The sequence below is a fragment of the Oncorhynchus clarkii genome, chromosome 18, assembly GCF_045791955.1.
Source record: "Oncorhynchus clarkii lewisi isolate Uvic-CL-2024 chromosome 18, UVic_Ocla_1.0, whole genome shotgun sequence".
NCBI classification, from domain to species: Eukaryota; Metazoa; Chordata; class Actinopteri; order Salmoniformes; family Salmonidae; genus Oncorhynchus; species Oncorhynchus clarkii.
Window position 1 is genome coordinate 20,588,397 of NC_092164.1, and position 12,867 is coordinate 20,601,263.

Sequence of the window (12,867 nt, forward strand, 5' to 3'; positions counted from 1 at the left end):
ATTTTATGTTCGACCTGATTGTAATTGCACACACCTGGTGTCCCAGGTCTAAATCAGTAACTGTTTAGAGGGGAATAATTAACAAACGCAATGGAACTGGCTTCGAGGTCCAGAGTTGAGTTTGAAGGGTCTATGGCATTACACCAACACCGTGAATCACTGTGCTATACACTTATACACGTTTGTGATTGGGATTGTCATTAGATAATAACCAGAAATTACTTTGCAAGTTTAAGCACAGCAGTGATTCATATTAATCCGTAATCATCCTATTTTACACAATGGAAATTTCCACAGTAACAGAGTGATGATGAGACTGCCCCTATGCTATTAACGATGACCTCCTCTGTAAGATAAAATAGACATAATTCAGATTGCAAATTCCATTAAGTAAAAGTCTGAGTGATTGACTCATTACCATTTTACCAGAAACAAGATCCATCAATGGCAGTTGTTTTGCTCTTCAACTCTACTGCCTTTGAGTGGGATATAATCCAAGGCCATTGTTAAGTATCCCTTACAAATTACCAGAATTTCAAACTTGATTCAAAGGATCAGCATGAAATGATCCTGGCATCTGATTATTATCTTTTGTTAAAATAGCCTGAGCTGAACAATAAGGAGATGTTCAAGATACTTGTTTTGTTGGTGATTGGCGTTACAGAGAAAATTAGAGTGCTTGTTAAACTGCTGGAAGTATTGAGATGAGGAGACTGCTTGGACATACTTCAAATAAACAAGAAAAAGATTCCAGATGAGGGTTTCTTCAAGTTCCTATTCCACATCTGTTTTGTAGCTATGTAGCATACACAAGGTTTGGTACAGATTCCCACTTCCAGAGAGTGATAATAGGACTGAGTGTATTGTTGATATTGTTTCAACAGAAACCACTAAACTGATAAATCAGTCGTCTAGCACAAACACAATCTTTGCAGAGAGCTCAATCATTTTGCCACTGTGTCTTTCATTATATTTGTGAGTGGAGTCACATGATTCAAAATCACTCAGTGAGTCCAGATGATTTAGGCATTGCAGGCTCCCACTTACAGTATAATCCCTGGTGTGGTAGAAAATTCAATAAATAGTGTTGGTTGATTTACTTTCCTCAGTCATAAACCATCGTAATATTCACTCACAAAACAGAAGAAAACAGACTGAAACAGGAAGGGACTGGATTAATTTGTCCAATGAGAAATGTTTGCTTTTGTTTTCCATTGCAAAAGAAATGTGCTAAGGTGTACATTAATGAATACAACCCATGATGTTAAGATGATTACGCCATAATGCTCTGATTATGGAACTTTATGGCCCTACTATTGATACCACTCTTAAATATCCTCTATTTTCCTCATCTCCTTTTTCTTTTCATAACCTTTGACAATGCAACTGTTACCCGCATCAAGCCCATCCAAGCCTCCTCAGATCAACCAATGGTCATGAAAGGACAGGGTTATAGGGAAAGGAAAGGAATCAAGACTATTTAAATGCAGCTGCTGTGTCACCTTTGGTCCTCCCTCATCAGCCGCTCACAGATGTGCCCCGTCTCACATTCCTAGCATCACTTATCTCCTTCTCACTTTAGGTTAGCCACATTATAGGTTATCACCCTGTAACCTTTCTGACATCACCTTGTATCGAAGGGATAATGTCTGGAGGACATGGAGGACATATCAATGAAGACATCAATGTGAAGAGTCATGTTAGCTAAATCAGAGTTGGCATAAGGTACTTATAAATACTGTAATACTGTGTTTTTTTAGCTTAACAATCATGATATGAACAGAGTTCAACCTTCAATTTTGTATAAAGCCAAGGTATCAACTCATTAAAAGAGAGTTAGATGAGTTATTTTTTTGTTGTTGCTATAATTCCAAATCTGGTATTGTTCAGCAGAGGACAATTGGCTCTATTCATCCTTCTAAAACAATACAGCCTGATCTATCTTTTTTTCAGTCTTTATGTTGCTTAATCTTGATATTTTCTTCTTGCAGTAGATTATCTTCAAACGAAACGACAGCAGAGACCTTGGCATATCCAGCCCTAGGAGGCTGTCTTCGGGGCCTCTGAAATGATGCAGAAAGGATTTTGTAGGGTGGAAATGAGAAAACCTTTTTTCTATGATTTAAAGCTGACAGAAATGTCAAGTTCATTCCGGAAATGCTGATAAATAGCTTGGTGGTTCACAATGAAATCTACAAGGTGGTATAATCATATATATGTGTGTGTGTTATATATATGTGTGTGTGTGTTATAAGCAACGGGTTTTGTTGCTACTTTGTTTCTTGGGCAGGCAAAGTAGGGACCAACATGTAACTCTGACTTTCACATAAATCCTGCATGTCAAGTTTAGGAATTAGCCCAAATGGAGTGCATAATTAATCTATTACGAAGGTCACCCTTTCTAACAGCACTTAAAGGAACATTTAGTCATTGTTTAAATACATCTGTACAATATTAATGGAATAATCCTTCATACACGTAGAGAGATAATGGAGTTATGTTGTTTGCCCATTACACAAAAAAATACAAATATTCATAGCCAACTACATTTAAACTCAGTTTTTCACAATTCCTGACATTTATTCGTCGTAAAAAATCCCTGTGTTAGTTAGGTCAGTTAGGATCACAACTTTTTTTAAGAATGTGAAATGTCAGAATAATAGTAGAGAGAATTATTTATTTCATATTTTATTTCTTTCATCACATTCCAAGTGGGTCAGAGGTTTACATACACTCAATAAGTATTTGGTAGCATTGCCTTTAAATTGTTTAACGTGGGTCAAACATTTCAGATAGACTTCCACAAGCTTCCTATAATTAGTTGGGGGAATTTTGGCCCATTCCTCCTGACAGAGCTGGTATATTGAGTCAGGTGAGTCAGGTTTGTAGGCCTCCTTGCTCGCACACGCTTTTTCAGTTCTGCCCACAAATGTTCTATGGGATTGAGGACAGGGCTTAGTGATGGCCACTCCAATACCTTGACTTTGATGTCCTTATGCCATATTTCCACATTTGGAAGTATACTTGGGGCCATTGTCCTTTTGGAAGACCCATTTGTGACCAAGCTTTAACTTCCTGACTGATGTCTTGAGATGTTGCTTCAATATTTCCACATAACTTTCCTGCCTCATGATGTGAATTTTTTTATTTTATGAAGTGCACCAGTCCCTCCTGCAGCAAAGTACCCCCACAACATGATGCTGCCACCCCCGTATTTCACAGTTGGGATGGTGTTCTTCAGCTTGCAAGCCTCCCCCTTTTTCCTCCAAACATAACTATGGTCATTATGGCCAAACAGTTCAATTTTTGTTTCATCAGACCAGAGGAAATTTCTCCAAGAAGTACGATCTTCATCCCCATGTGCAGTTTCAAACCGTAGTCTGTCTTTCTTATGTCGGATTTGGAGCAGTGGCTTCTTCCTTGCTGAGCGGCCTTTCAGGTTATGATGATTTAGGACTTGTTTTACTGTGGATATAGATACTTTGTACCTGTTTCCTCCAGCATCTTCACAAGTTCCGTTGCTGTTGTTCTGGGATTGATTTGCACTTTTTGCACCGAAGTACGTTCATCTCTAGGAGACAGATCGTGTCTTCTTCCTGAGCGATATGACGGCTGCGTGGTCCCATGGTGTTTATACTTGCGTACTATTGTCTGTACAGATGAACATGGTACCTTCAGGCATTTGAAAATTGCTCCTGAGGATGAACCAGACTTGTGGAGGTCTACAAAACAATTCTGAGGTCTTGGCTGATTTCTTTTGATTTCCCATGATGTCAAGCAAAGAGGCACTGAGTTTGAAAGTAGGCCTTGAAATACATCCACAGGTACACCTCAAATGATGTCAATTAGCCTATCAGAAGCTTCTAGAGCCATGACATAATTTTCTGGAATTTTCCAAGCTGTTTAAAGGCACAGTCAACTTAGTGTATGTAAACTTCTGACCCACTGCAATTGTGATACAGTGAATTATAGGTGAAATAATTTGTCTGTAAACAATTGTTGGAAAAATTACTATTTGATGTCCTAACTGACTTGCCAAATGTATAGTTTGTTAAATCTTCTTATGGCTGCAATCCCGTTAACGGGATGATATGACAACAGCCAGTGAAAGTGCAGGGCTCCATATTCAAAACATCCAAAATCTCATAGTTAAAAGTCCTCAAACATACATGTATCTTACACCGTTTTAAAGGTAGTCTTGTGGTTAATCCCACCACAGTGTCCAATTTTCAAATAGGCTTTACGGTGAAAGCACCACAAACGATTGTGTTAGGTGACCACCAAACCACAATAAAAACAGCCATTTTCTCAGCCAAAGAGGATTCACAAAAAGCATAAATAGAGATAAAATGAATCACTAACCTTTGATGATCTTCATCAGATGACACTCATAGGACTTCATGTTACACAATACATGTTTGTTTTGTTTGAAAGCACTCCAGGAATCCCAGGTCCACAATACATGTTTGTTTTGTTCGATAATGTCCGTTATTTATGTCCAAATACCTCCTTTTGTTAGCGCGTTTGGTATACATATACAGGTCGAAGAATACAGAATCAATCATTAGGATGTTTTTAACATATAGCTTCAATAAAGTTCCAACCGGAGTATTCCTTTGTGTCTTGATGAGCTATGGAACGCAAGTTGATACCATGAGGAATGAGCATGATCAGAAAATGGCTGACTGCCAGTCACCTGATAGATTCTGCTCTCATTCAGTCCCACAACACAGTAGAAGTCTCATTCAAATTTCTAGAGATGGTTGACATCTAGTGGAACCCCTAGGAAGTGCAACATCATTAATATCTCAAGGGGATTTAATTGGGAACTGTGGTGAATACATACAAAGCTCATATTTCTCACTTCCTGTTTTGATTTCTCCTCAGGACTTTGCCTGCCATATGAGTTCTGTTATACTCACAGACATCATTCAAACAGTTTTAGAAACTTGTGAGTGTTTTCTATCCAATACTAATGATAATATGCATATATTAGCAACTGAGACTGAGGAGCAGGCCGTTTACTTTGGGCAACTTATTCATTCAAGCTACTCAATACTGCCCCCCAGCCATAAGAAGTTTTAACAATAAATTTGTGGAGTGGATGTAAACTTCTGACTTCAACTGTAGATGTAAGGGGGATGTATGAAGGGTTATCCACCAATTAATTTGTAGAAGAACATTTCCAACATATACCAGATGTACTGTATATGAGACATTATTTTGCAGAGTTTCATGAAGAGGTACTTCTTATTTAAATTAGTTGGGAGCTTATTATCAGTCATTGGGGAGAGCAAGTCAATCAATCTTTTCTCTCAGAGAGAGAGAGAGAGAGAGAGAGAGAGAGAAAGAAAGAAAGAAAGTAAGAAAGAAAGAAAGCAAAGCATACTTGACAGGGAAGAATGGTCATCAGTCAGTGTTGTTTACCACAGCATCCTGCCAAGGATTTTCCTGAGAGAGGCTTGTTTTAGTTCACCACCGCCTGATATGGAATTCTAATCCATTATCGAACTAGCGTATCTGGTGCCGGTTTATCAGTATTGGGTTAGATGAATGCACCTCGGACTGTTTCAATAATAGACGGCCCCTCCAACTCTCGTGCCAGAGCGACACTGAATTTACCTCACATGTGTGAGAATTATGCAGCCTCTACATAGCAGTGAAGCTAATTTTGTCTAAAGGTCACATGTAGGACAATGTCCCCATTGAACCAAACGGTGAGACGCTGAAGCTTTCTTCAGGAGTACATCACTCAGGCGGACTGTAGAACGGTAGATCTGCCCATCGATAACACCCACTGATGAGAGGTGTGTAATTAGACAAAAAAAGTAGACCTAAAATCAATGGTTCCCTTTGCCAAGACTTCCTCCGGGACTGGCCTAAGACCCAGTTTCTTGTGAAGTGGTATGGAGGTGGAATAAATGACTGGCTGAAACTGAAATCACACGGACTGAGCTGGTTGGGCCCTTGAAGAATCAGGAGATAACAATGAAGAGTTTCTTAAATCTGTCTAAGGTCCACAGCTCTTAGTTCACAATCATCCGTCTCCACAGATGATACCACTCTTAAATAGCCTCTATTTTCCTTGTCTCCTTTCCTTTTCATAACCTTTGACAATGCAGCTGTTACCTGCATCAAGCCCGTCCAAGCCTCCTTCGATCAACCAATGGCAATGAAAGGACAGGGTAATAGGGAAAGGAAAGGAATCAAGACTATTTAAATGCAGCTGCTGTGTCACCTTTGGTCCTCCATCATCAGCCGCTCACAGATGCCCCCGTCTCACATTCCTAGCATCACTTATCTCCTTCTCACGTTCATCACAGGCTGAATAATTTCTCATCAATCGCTAGATGATTGAGGGATGACGCTCTACACGGCTTTATGACTTTCTGTCATTGAAGAAGTAGACCAAGAAGTTAGTAAGTTAGAACATGTAAGAATGGTATGGCCCTGAAATGAACACCATTTAAATACCTTACCAATTATCTATCACGTGTGTGTCACGTAACACAAGCATTAAGAAAGGTAATACATTAAGTCTGTCAGTATTCATATTTAAATCTTGCACTCAATGTTTCAAGGCGTTCTTCTAACAAAATTGAATGTTTTGAATATCATAGCTACAATAGCAGGGAGATTGTTCAAGATTGACTTTGGGTAATGCCTTCAAACTGGCTATTAGGGGCAACAGTGAGCGCTATTACCATCAGGTAGGCGTGGGTTTCGCTAGGGTGATGTGGACGGGGGTGGCTGATGGGCGTAATCTCATGACTCCCATCCCATTCATGCCTGAACGTAATGTTTTAACCCTATGGCAAACCATAATCCTTAACTTCAAAACACTTTGATGTTTGACGTTTGGAGAAACGGAACAATGAGGAGCAACCCGGAGTGTGAAAAACACTTTGCCGCGTGATGTTTTGAGCAGCTTCGAAATGTGACGTTTGTCTGCAGAATCTGAAGTCAACTTGGTAAAACCGTGAGATCTGGTTGACAATAGATGTTGACAACATGTTGTTAGCAAATACTTAGAACAAAAAAGTCATGCATTATACTTCTACCAAAACAGTAATTGGATCATGTTCCTCGTGTTACTGTTTAACTAGCAGACTAAACTCCATTCCATGTTGAAGGAAGATTCTGATGACTCCAATAGAGAGCAGAGACCAGGCTTTGTGGAACCTAGCTCTGACTACAACGATTCGCCCAAGTTCAGTACTTAAAAAAATATCTATATATTATAAAATGCCTGCCATGTACTGTACCTATGTTTGTCCTCTCTAGTTGTATTCTACTTTCTTTGTTTGCTGAAATCCATACTTTTTCAATAAACGTTAATCAAATACAACCACCAACTGTTTGGTCATTGCTGTTGCTCTAAAATGGCAACTCAGCGCAAATTACAAGTGCCAATTTAATCTCAACAAGGAAACAGTCTGTTGTTGTATTTGATTAACGTTTATTGAAAAAGTATAGATTTCGGCAAATAAAGAAAGGCACACAACTATAAAAGACAAACATAGGTACAAGGTAGGCGTTTCATTTTTTGAAGTATTCACCTTGGGTGAATCGATTGAGTCAGAGCTAGATTCCACAAAGCCTGGTGTGGAGCTTAGTCCGCTACTGCTTCACATGAATGATCATAAATTGCCAATGGAAGTTAATAAAAAACAGGTAACATACATTCATGTACTGAATAAGTTTTATGATGTTAAAATGACCACTAATTCCAATGTGTGCTTACGTCCAAACAATGTTTAAACACTCTTTAAATTGTCTAAATGTAATCCTATGGGATTGGAGCAATTTGTGAATTTGGCAGAGGTACCAGCCTAGTCTCATAGACTACACATACTATAGTAAATGTAAATCCAGGACACTCAAATTAGTGTGATATGTTACATTTGGTATTGTTACAAAAGTAAAATGGCTACTTAAGGCCAAAATTAAAGTAATGTGGTTGGTCGAGGTGGATGGATGGATAGGCGTATAAACCCAAAGTTTGCGAGTTCGAATCTCATCACGGACAACTTTAGCTAATTAGCAACTTTTAACAACTTAGATTACAAATCTTTAGTTACTTTGCAACTACATAACATGTTAGCTAACCCTAACATTAACCATTTTTAGCTAATACTTCCCCTAACCTTAACCTTAAACCTTCTAAGTCCTAAACTTAACCCTAACCCCTAACCATGACCCCTAACCATGACCCTATCCTAGCTAATGCTAGCTAATGCTAGCCAGCTAGCTATGTTAGCCACCTTGCTAGAATTCGTAACAGATCATACTTTTAGAAACTTTGTAACATATTGTACGTTTTGCTAATTCGTAACATATAATAAGCATTTCGCTACACTCGCATTAACATCTGCTAACCATGTGCATGGTGACAATTTTTGGGGGATTTGATTCATACGAATTGTTATTTGTAACATTTCATATGTAATGGGTGATGAGAATCCACAAATTAACGCTAACCATACTAAATGAGTTCTATACCAGTGTTTTGGATTTACGTACAGAATAATACAAAATGCTCTGAGACCAGCTTGCAGCTACACAAGTAAATAATTGTGTATTACAACAATCCATATGTAGTCATACTGTTTTCTATATTACCTTGAGCATTTACGACACAACAGGGTCATATGCAATCAAAACTAGTAACCAGGTTTCTGGGATTCAACCACCTTATTTCCATAAAGAGAGAGAACTGAGATACATCTTATATTTGTTACTGTTTCAGAGCAGCCCAATCTGTTACATCAGCTACAATGCAATCAAAACCAATATGAGCATAATTGCAGTGCAAAACCTTGGGTATACATAAAACTATCTGAGCATTTTTGCAGCGCAAGAAACAATGCATTTTCACCGCAGAGACCTGGTTACCAGGATGGATTAAATAGGGCCTCTAGAGTAATTTATGTAAGCACGACATATACTATATAATCACAAAAAACTAAAAAAAATTGTACCAAAATGCACTGATTTTCACTATGCCACATATTCTGTCTGGGGACTCTAGGAATGGATTAGGGTGAGAGGTTTGCATAGCACCCGTGCTGGCAGACAGTCTCAGAAAGGCTTCCCGTTTAACACTTGGTAGTAAGTATGAAATGTGATTGCCAGCTGTCATACTGGAAGACATTTTAGAGAGAGAGAGAGAGTCATTGTTGCTTCAAGTCATTGTATATTTCTCCGCTAAAGATCTTGGAAGAAGTTGTGCTCAGGCCATATTCAGAATAGAGAAGCCTCTACTTGTACATGGTAATATTTGTCATTAATACATTTGACTGTATATGATGAAATAAACCACACTACTATTACTTAAAGCAGCAATCATCAGTTGAAACAATAACAAAGTACATTCCCCACCACCGTTTAGGTAAAAAGCTGAGGGATCGGGCTGGAGAAATCTAACCACTCTCACATTCATAGACAGAGCAAAGGACTGACCATCCATGATATCAAAATCATAGTTTTAACCATGTTTTGGTGGTATATGGTGGTTGTTTACATTTACCTTGTTCACAAGCATTGGAGTAAAATAAGCGTATATTTTGTGTTCTGATGCACTATGAAAGTTGAATTAAGCTCATGAGGCATTTAAAAGTTATATTATTCATGATTGAATGGGTACATATCATTGTTATTATGTATTTTGTATTGATGTAGAAACTGCAGATTGCCCCTTTAAATGTTTCTATTTCACTCTACAGTGTAATAACTGTTAAGCTATATAAAGCCACATTTAATATTGCATAGAAGCATTTGAACATGCATACAGGTACATGCTATGCTGATATCAGCATTTATGAATCTGTTATACTTAACATTGGGTAATCAATTGTTTTAAAATGTTTAATGTAGTCACTTCATAGCTTATTGGCATTATCATTTCTCATTCACCCAACAAATCACATTGAGCCCTTTCTGCAACATTAAAACATCTCCTTACATCGGGACTGAGCTATTATAGCGTTGCAATCACATTGTAGATCTCAATTTCACGAGATAGATATTTTTTAAAAACTTAACACCACTGTCTCCCTAGACACCTAACACATTTATAATATGTTCCTAATAGCACCCACACCATGCAAAGAGCTGAGAATTTCTCAGGCTGTTATTTGGTCCTAATTTCTTGTAACAGAATTAACACCATATTAGATGTACTGTAATACGTTACTTTGATAGATGGTGTTGTCAACAGGGATACCATAATGTGTTTCACCCATACAACTTCAAAAGACAGGATTTTAAAATAAAAAAAAATCTGATTCCTTCCAAATTTGCTTGGCATTGTGTGCCTTTTGCAACCATCGAAGGTGCAAAAAGTCATTTTAGCGACATCGATGTAAAAACCGGCTTCATAGTTTGTAGGTATACACTCTTTCTAAAAAAAAAAGGTGCTAAGTAGGGGGTTCTTTGGTTTGTCCTCATAGTGGAACCCTTTTTGGTGCTAGGTAGAACACTTCGCAAAGGGTGCAACATATAACCCTCTATGTAGGGTTCTTCATAGAGCCCCTGCAAATGGTTCTACCTAGAACCCTCTATGAAGAGTTATTCCTAGAACCCTCTATAAAAGATTTCACCAACAACCCACTTATCATCAAAAGGTTCTTGCTAGAACGCTCTAATCAAATCAAATCAAATTATATTTGTCACATGTGCCGAATACAACAGGTGTAGACTTTACCGTGAAATGCTTACTTACGAACCCTTTCCCACCAATGCAGAATTAAAAAGTCTGAAAATGTGCACAAAAAAGAAATAGTAATACAATAAAATAACAATAATGAGGCTCAATACAAGGAGTACTGATACTGAGTCAATGTGCTGGGGAATGCAGTGGTTGAGGTGATTGAGGTAACCCACATCAAGGGTTCTACCGATAATCCTTTTATCTTTTCAACGGTTCTTCCTAGAACCCTCTATGAATGGTCACACCAGCCTTATTAACCTTTAAAATGAAACCCTTTATGACAATACATAACATACATCACAATGTGTATTTTTTGGGGGGCGGAGTTATACCCTTAACACAGTGGTTTTAGAAAATTCCTGGTTTACAGGCCACATCAGGCCTGCAAGTGAAATTATATTTGCTTGGAAAGTGATGTGTAATTCCGATTGGAATCCAGCCAATCATTGTAACCTGCATTCAGAATTACTGCCACGGTAGGGAAGATTGAGAAATTAAAGTAGCTAAATCATCTAAACTGGAACAACAATCTCAGTAATGAGTGCAATAATTCCAACTCCTAACAGATTGTATTAGTTTTGAAAAATGTATGTTATTTATCTGGAACAACTATCTCTGTAACGTGCAATAAGTCCAACTACAGTACTAACAGATTGGGTAAGTTTATCTTTGTGTAGCATAACATTAATCAACTAATCAATGTAAATGCAAAAAACACAGATCTAAAAAAAAATATTCTAAAAATCAACCTGCAATAAAGCATGCTGGGAAATATGATAATGATAGGCATGGTTTTGAGTGTTTTACTCTAAACAGAGTAGAAATGACACAATCACACTTAACTCTGGTCATTAACATCAATACTGATGTTCTTTTACACCACTGAGTGTTAAGTTAATTTAACTCCTGAACTAGAAATATTACAGTGACAAACCAACACTAGGTAAAACTGGCCAATTTGCTCTGTACCATACGATACACTGCTGGTTCACTCTTTCCCCCTATCTATTCTTCCACTCTCCGCTCAATAAAATCGCAGAAAATACTAATTTGAAAGACAGAAATCATGGCAAAGATTTCAACTATGTGAGCACTGTATATGTACAATGATTAAGGGAATCGTTGCACATGTCACATGCACACATAATCCAATATAGGTACAGTATAAAACATTCTCACACAAATTTTTACTTTTCAGATTACTATCATTCCTAATGTTAGTTTAAAAACTGAGATAAACAGTCATGCTCAGGTACTGTTTAATAGAAAGAAAACAATTAAAAAGAAAAAAAGATGACTCAGATTCAGAAGGGTTCTTTGTTGAACTCTTCTTGCTTGTCAAATAATCCTCCTTTCCTTCCAAAAAAATCATCAAAGAACCCTTTCTTCCAAAAATAGCTGTTAGGATGAAAAAGGTTTTCTCTTTTACTTACAAAGAACCCCCATCTTCCAAAAAGAGTTCTTCAGATCAAAACGGTTCTTGGTAGAACCCTATCCCTCTGCAAAGAATCCTTTAGGAGCCCTTTTCGCTAGGAGTGTAGGTCTTATACTATACTCTGTCAAACACCATATGTCCATGATGCTCCACCCAATGGGAATAGACACTGGCCAGAAACGAGTGATCTCCAACAACCCACCCGGGACATGGACAACAAAGGGCGATGACGATAGCATATTCCACTTTCTATCACGTGATCACGTGGAACACTCGCCTGGGGAGCGAAGCAACAACTCAAGAACCCCTTTACAACTTGCTAGTCAGAGCCCTTTATCGGCATGTGGAATAAAACTATTGGATTCCTTAGGACTGGAGGACGTTGGCTGATGCATATGCTGTAGCATACGACTGATGGGAGGAAAGCACAAGGAGCTACGCTGACGTAGATGCCGCATCGGGCCTGTTGAGAGATCCTCCACAAGTTCCATTTTTAACAAGCACACCCACAGAGTGCCAACTCTGCCCTCTCTGTTGTCCAAATGGGTGCTAACTGTCACACGATTCATTCCACGGAGGAGGAGAGAGAGACACTGTTTTTTTTCTTTCCTCGTTACAGTCCGTTCACAATGATTTACCCAGACATCAACATTTAGTATGTTTACATGCACATTAATAATTCAAACTGATTAAATGGATTATGGCAGAAGGCCGAGTATGG